We start from the raw sequence: 8,514 nt of genomic DNA on the forward strand, positions 1-8,514 counted from the left end.
GTGGTCCTGATAAACTAAGTCTTACAAAAATCCATCAATGAGACAAATGTGTGAATAACGTGGTTGTGTGTTATGTGGTTTCTCAACAGCATTCCAAGCAATTAACCACAAAGGATTGGCATATATATAGCTTTGTTTTGAGTGTGTGGCCACGGAAGTGAGACTAGACCCAAGGGCGATGATTGGTAGGGATCGTTGATTTAATGGGAAATCCAGAGGTTGGGGGCCTTATGAAATGAAGATGATAATTGGCCTCTATCAATATCAACAAAGATTCTGCCTGCAACAACTAAACCCCTCAAAAGTTACAAATGAAACTTATTTTGCGCTAAACAACCATCGAATCAGTGTTGAGTCTGTTGACTCGAGTCTTGAGGGGAAGCGTTGAGATAGCACGACGGCCTTCATAAACAAAGCCCAACAAGGACAAACCCATTTACTATTCTCTAGAATGATCTAGACTATGCTTGCTAGATATGAGTAGTTATCTAGGAATATCAAGATTAATGTAAAACAACTAAAGAAATTAGTTAGTCTTGGAAAGTCCTAGAATCGTCTAGACTAATTAAACTAGTAGGTTCCTAGTGAACTATTCTAAATAGTTCTGGTTGGTATAGGCACAAGTATAAATGGGAGATGATGCTCCTCATTTGTAATCACTAAACAAAAACAAGTGTCACGGAGAGTCCTAAGTTCAGTTGAGTCCTAACTGTGTGCGGAAGAGAGCAAAGCTCTCATGAGCGAGCGTAAGAGAGACTATTAATCTCTCCCTACCGTGGGTGGTGAGATGAGTGGTGCTGCGAGTGATTATGTAGTGTGCTTGAGTTCAGCGCACATGAGTATTCCATGAGAGATGTTGTTGTATTATCCCTTGAATACGGTTTGTACTCGGTTTTGGGCTTTCCATGCTTCGCCTATAAGCCCATACTGTTCATTTGGGCCCTAAAGGCATAGGAGAACAATGGAAAACAAATTTTCTTTTGCGTGTAAGAGGGAAAAAATTATATGAAAAAAAGTGTGAGGCACCAAAAGGGGTTAGGGATCTTGAGTGTGGGTTTGAATGAGTACTTTGTAATCTTGTTTCATATATTGTGGAATTATTTCATTGTCTTCACAAGTAGTGGATGTAGATGATCTTGACCGAACCATTATAAATCTTTGCATTGCGTGTGTGCTTGATTTGATTGAATTCATTTCCATCTTGATATCTTTGGTTGGTTGTACTAATTTGAGCATTTGTTCTAAAAAATTAGTAACAGAGCTCCGGGTGGGAGCGATACGATGACGACAAAGTATGAGATTTGAGAAGTTTGATTGAAGGAATGATTTGAACCTATGGAGGCTAAAGATGAGGTTTGCTTTGGTGTAACAAGGTTTGGTGAAAACTTTGAATGGAAAAACGGCTCTTGTAACAACGTTGGAAGAGGAGGGGAAGAAAGAACTCATGGAGGAGGCACGTGGTTTAATTTTGTTGTGTTTGATTAACAAGGTCTTGAGAGAAGTTTTGACGGAAATAACTCCTGATGAGCTATGGAACAATTTGGAGAAAAGGTATATACCTAAATCTGTGACTAATCGTCTTTAACTCCTGATGAGCTATGGAAATTACATACCCTTAGAATACATTAAGGAATGTCTATTAAAGATCATATTGATGAGTGGAATAAAATTCTCTTGGATTTGGAAAATATTGATGTCAAAATTGAAGATGAAGACTGAGCATTGGGTTAGCTTTGTTCCCCATCTTATGAAAAAATTGTTGATACCGTAATGTACGGAAAAACCACAATTTACTAGGAAGACGCCAACACGAATTTCAAACTCAAAAGAGTTAAAGAAGACGGGTATTGATGGTAAGAGAGTTCGGAAAATGGGTTGTTTGTAAAAGGAAGAGGAAACCAAAAGGGTGGTTTAGATAGAAGTGGGTCAAAATCAAGGTCTATGTCCAAATACGGTAAATTTCATTGCTTTCATTGTAAGGAACAAGGGAATTTCAAGAAGGATTGTCCAAAAATAAAAATCAAAATGTAAGTTCTCCATCTCTAGAGGATATAATGAAACAGTTGCAACAAAACAATTCTTATGATCCTAGTTTTTTTTGTAGAAAATTCGCTCAAGCAGTTGACTGAAAATTCACAAAGGAAAGATATACAAATGGAAGAATTTATAAAGAGTCACTCAAGTGTGACTTAGATACAAAATAAAGAATTGCATCTTTAAGTATTGGTCTCGATGAACTTATTTTCAAATTTGATAAGGTTCAAGCATCTTCATGTTATTAAAATGATGAGGATAGTACTGATGAAGATTGTGAGATATGTAGTCATAATGACGAGGATGACGATAATGTTGTTTCTATTTCAAATCCTAATAGTATTAATGATTGTTCACCTATTCAAAAGGATGAGGATTTGACTAGGATACAATTGTTTTAGACGGTGTAGTATATCATTGCAATTATGAAGCCGATGATGGTTTAAAGGAAAGAGTTTATCCTGAAAATATTTTTTTCGAGTCTAGCGATTTAGAAACATTAGTCTTAGAAAAAGAAGATAGACTCGTAGAGTTGAGTGAGAATGCACCACCTGGTTATAACTTAGAAAAAACTATTGACCAATTTCAGGAATCTGGCGCTTTAGAAATCAGGTAAATTGTAACTAGTCTATCTAGAGACCCCAAAAATTTTAAGTTTGGGGGTGATTATCACTCTCCTTATGCCTTACCTTAACTCTTAGAAAGTTTACTCATTTGAGACTTGACACATGTGCCTCAACCATCTTACAAGATTATCTTCATACATGTTTTCCTGAACCTAATCATGTCCATAAAGTAGTCCGAAAACTCATCCTATGGTTGATGTGATTTACCCAGGTTATGATACCAAGATTGACTTATTTTTTTCACCAAAAACGTTTATACCAATTGTGGAAATGTCTCAGTTATTAAGTTTTCAAACCAGGTCTAATTTCTTTAGGAGATTCAAAATTACGCATTTACTAAAGAATCATCACCACCATGGTCAACTATGTGAGTCAATTCTGATTGACTAAGAGGATCCGCAATTATTTAAGTTACTATTATGTGCCTCCAAGTTCTTAGTTGAGTTTTTCTAGACTCTGCCACTTTATCTTCCGGATCCTTCCAATGAGGAAACTTGGCCCATGAAAATATTTTATTTAGATAGCCTGTACCTGAACCACAACTAGATATAGTTGTCTTAAAACTAGATAAGGGCGGGCTCGGTTGGTTCACCTTTTTAGTCTGCTGCAGTTTTGTTTTATCCGTGATAACACTTTTTGATTCAGATGACCCACAGTTGTTCCAAGTATTGCTATATGATTTTATGTGGTGACTAATTCTACCAAAGTCCGGCTGAAGACAATAAACTTAGCGCTCTATGGGAGGAAAGCGATTCATTTGGTACGTGGTCCCTCTGGCATCGCCACGGGGCTGAGCGAAGCCCCACGCACACCAAATCAAAAATACATTGCCACGGATTGGGACGAAATCACGCGCACACCAAGTTAAAAGAAAAAAAATGACCGACGCTTATCACGGTTACAAATATAATATAGCTCAAAAGTCATAACGAGAATGTTAGCATTGTGGTGAAAGCTGAGAGTTTAAACAACAAAAAAAAGTCTAGCCGAATTTGGCTTTACCAATAACATTTTAGCGAATCCTACACTAGAGTGTTTAAAAGCTTATAATCGGGCGGTAATTAAACCTCGCGTTTATAGAGAAGAATGTGAAGGAAAAAACGGAAAACCCATTTTATCACTACAAAAATGGATGGATATGAAGAAGAAGGTGAGAATCATGGCGAAGAACAAAATGTTGAGGGTTCACGACCGTTTAGAGAAGAAGATTTGGGGTATATGTTGAATGATCCAAACTTTTGTGGAGAGGAAAACCTAGACGACCCTTTCATGGAAGAAAATGGAGAATCACCTGATATTGAAGCTAACGATGCATGTAAAACACAGGTATTGTGTTAAGAAACTCAAATACTCGATTTGCATGCGTTTGTGTGCTTTTGTAAACAAGAAAAACCGATTATTGCATGCATTGAATGCCATGAACTATCCAGATTCGGTAGATAATTTCTCGAATAAACTTACGAATATAACACACTGAGTACCAAATATGTATATTCGGTAGTTCCAAGATAGTAGTTTACTGCCGAATATGAGAAAAAACCCCAAACTGGTTTTCCAAAAAAATCTTCATTCGGTAGTTATGTAGAGTTATTTACCCCCGAATGGCCCCAAAAACGAATTCCCCAAAAAATTTCAAAACTCAGTATTCTTATCCTTTACAATCGGTAATAGGTTAACATTATTTGACTGCCGAATATAACAGTGGCCTCAATCGGATGTTTATCGATTAAAGTTATCTCCCGGTTATTTATATTCGGTTGTTTTACTATATATTTTAGCTTCCGATTATATCATTTTTTGCACTCAGTAAACTGTGTACATTCATTTGCATAAATCGGGTGTTTTGGGTAACCGATAGGATTCCGAATATAGTATATTCGGCAGTTTGACTTATTTAATAACCTCCGATTATTGTATAATAATTTGTTGCTTTCATATGCAGGCCATTGAAGAGTTTGTTGATGATTTCTGTTTGAGGCCCGACACTTCCCTATGCTATGCAAACGATTTGGTATACTCATTACTACTTTTTTTTCTTCAAAATTTATATGTTAAATGGTTATGCTTATTTGTTTTGTTTTATGCACGTTTAGACATTTGGAAGTAAGAAAGAGGCAAAGGAATGGCTTATGAACAAGGCAAAAGATAACATGTGCGTGGTAGTTCAAAATAATCATGTTAGTGACACTCGATTTGAAATGATTTGCGAGCGAGGTGGGACGCGAAAGAGTCACGAGGGAAAGAATAGTAAGTACGTACGGAAGACGAATAGGAAATACCGAAGCAATACCAAGAAGATAGGATGCCCATTTAAGATTGTCTTCTATAAGCCCGATGGTATTAAAGGTAAAGAGTATAAAATGTATAAAGTTGATAACGGTTGTCACAACCATGATGATCCGTTGGATTTAATTGGACATGTAATGGTTGCCAAGTTAAAACCACATCAAATGCAGACGGTGAGGTCTATGCGGATCCAAAAAGCGAGTGCGATCTTAAGTAAAATAAAGGCGGACGACCCCGACAACTTGTCTTCTTTGTCTACAATTAAGTCGGCCCTAGCTACGATCAAAAGGACTGAATGGGATGGTAGAACGGTAATGCAAAAATCGGAGTGGTTAGCGGAGTTACACGGCTACACCTTGATAAGGGAAGAAAAGGATGGTATAGTGGTTCGTATTTTCTTGGCACATCCCGAAATGATCCAATTGGCTCAATGATTTCATCAAATTTTGTTGATAGATGCTACTTATTAGACCAACAAGTATAACATGTCGTTGTTGAACATTGCTTGCCATACTTCGGACAAAAACACGTTTACGATTGCATGGGGTTTAATGGATCATGAGAACAATGTGAGTTTCATTTGGATGTTGGAGACGTTGAGGTCCATTTATAACGGTGATAATTTTCCAAGGGTTATTGTAACGGATAACGATCAAGCCTTAATGCATGCAATAGCGGTAGTGTTTCCGGAAGCCCAAAACTTGCAATGTAAGTGGCACATTCAATGCAATCTCAAAACCAATTGCCATCATCATTTCCAAGCTAAAAGACCAAGGAAGGGTACCAAGAGGTCATAGGAAGAGGATGAGCGCATTAGTAAATTTCCCTGGATATATGCACTACAATCGGTTGCTAACGATACACGTATTCTCTCCGAATAAAACATTCGGAGGATAATTTTTTTGTAAAGTTCCGAATGTACGATGGCTCAAAAATCAGAACTTGGGAAAAACTGATACTTTTCAAATTTTGAACTTGAAATAATCGGAAGTTAACTCAGTTACCAAAACTTCCGAATATGAGGTGTCAAACCTTCTATATTGGCCCTTGGAACCACCTAGAGCCATGGCATGGTTTGTTTTGAACTTGTAATATTCGGAGGATAATCTTTTTTGTAAAGTTCTGAATGTATGATGGCCCAAAAATCAGAATTTGGGAAAAACTGATACTTTTGAAATTTTGAACTTCAAATAATCGGAAGTTAACTCAGTTACCAAAACTTCCGAATATGGGGTGTCTAACCTTCTATATTGGCCCTTGGAACCACCTAGAGCCATGGCATGGTTTATTTTGAACTTGTAATATTCAAAGGATAATCTTTTTTGTAAAGTTCCGAATGTACGATGGCCCAAAAATCAGAATTTTGGAAAAACTGATACTTTTCAAATTTTGAACTTCAAATAATCGGAAGTTAACTCAGTTACCAAAACTTCCGAATATGGGGTGTCTAACCTTCTATATTGGCCCTTGGAACCACCTAGAGCCATGGCATGGTTTGTTTTGAACTTGTAATATTCGGAGGATAATTTTTTGTAAAGTTCCGAATGTACGATGGCCCAAAAATCAGAATTTGGGAAAAACTGATACTTTTCAAATTTTGAACTTCAAATAATCGGAAGTTAACTCAGTTACCAAAACTTCCGAATATGGGGTGTCTAACCTTCTATATTGGCCCTTGGAACCATCTAGAGCCATGGCATGGTTTGTTTTGAACTTGTAATATTCGGAGGATAATATTTTTTGTAAAGTTTCGAATGTAAGATGGCCCAAAAATCAGAATTTGGGAAAAACTGATACTTTTCAAATTTTGAACTTCAAATAATCGGAAGTTAACTCAGTTACCAAAACTTCCAAATATGTGGTGTCTAACCTTCTATATTGGCCCTTGGAACCACCTAGAGCCATGGCATGGTTTGTTTTGAACTTGTAATATTCGGAGGATAATATTTTTTATAAAGTTCCGAATGTACGATGGCCCAAAAATCAGAATTTGGGAAAAACTGATACTTTTCAAATTTTGAACTTCAAATAATCGGAAGTTAACTTAGTTACACAAATTTCTGAATGTACAACACAAATCATTGTTATTTATCTGCTCTTCTTTACTTTACAACCGTGACTACCTCCCAGTCCTGCACGACCACGGGTTTGAGCACCTTTAGTTGGAGCAGCTTCAGTTGGAGCAGCTTCAGCGCTCGATGAAGCTCGAGTTCTTTTACCCGTCTTTGATACTTCCACCTTGGGATGATGTCCTAGAACGGTTGTCTTCAAATATATACTTTGTTCCTCTAGGAGTACCTTTGCACCACCCCGGGTTCTCTCCGGCCAACTTCAGGATAGGGAAGTGGTCATAGATCCATGCCTATATACATAAGAAACCAAGTTTTAGTAAATAGATTGTGTATATTCGGTAGTAATTTCAAAACATTATTTCCGATTATATATAATCGTAAATACAACTGAGTACCTATCCACCGAATACCAAACATTCGGAAATAGAGATGGATCATTTCCTACCGAATATGCATCATTTGGAGTTCGGTAACCTATAGTTTTTCTGGCCTGTATATTCGGTTCTAATATCAAAAGAATATTTCCGATTGTATATAATCGAAAAACAAAGTAAGTACCTAACCACCGAATAAACAACATTCGGGAAAAGAGATGGATAATGTCCTACCGAATATGCGTCATTTGGAGTTCAGTAACCTATAGCTTTTCTGGCCTGTATATTCGATTCTAATATCAAAACAATATTTCCGATTGTATATAATCGGAAAACAAAGTAAGTACCTAACCACCGAATAACCAACATTCGGGAAAAGAGATGGATAATGTCCTACCGAATATGCGTCATTTGGAGTTCAGTAACCTATAGCTTTTCTGGCCTGTATATTCGGTTCTAATATCAAAAGAATATTTCCGATTGTATATAATCGGAAAACAAAATAAGTACCTAACCACCGAATAACCAACATTCGGAAAAAGAAATGGATCATTTCCTACCGAATATGCGTCATTTGGAGTTATGGATATGCATCATATGTATTGTCTACCGAATAACTATAGAGTGAGTTATAGAGTTAAAGAAAAAACCTGCAATAGAGCCACGTTCCCGGCAACTTGGCAGGTTCCTAGCCTCGAAGCCTTTCTCAACTCTTCCATCAAGAATGCTAGGCATGTCGTGCCCCAAGAATAGTCACCGACTTCATGGAGAGGATCCAAAAGTTGTATAAGGTTGGCGTCGATCCGGTTGCCAGAAGTATTGGGGAATATGACACATCCCAATACACAAAGGAGATATGCGGTGGCAGCGTGGTTCACTTGCTCATCAGTTAACGTTCCATTCTTTTCCTTCTCCAAGGTGCCTCGAAACATATTCATCAAAGCTGTAATGTTGATCTGTCTTGTTCTGTAACTTGCATGCCTCCTAAACTCTGTTGTTGTTGTCTCTTCATCCCAACCTAAGCACTTTTTAGTTAGAGCATAAAGTTGTGCCCAACTTAACTGCTTTGTGTGGTTAAACTTCACAGCTGTGCCTTGGTCGGGAAGGTTAAGAATCTGCACA

Source organism: Papaver somniferum, chromosome 11 (assembly GCF_003573695.1).
Source record: "Papaver somniferum cultivar HN1 chromosome 11, ASM357369v1, whole genome shotgun sequence".
NCBI lineage: Eukaryota > Viridiplantae > Streptophyta > Magnoliopsida > Ranunculales > Papaveraceae > Papaver > Papaver somniferum.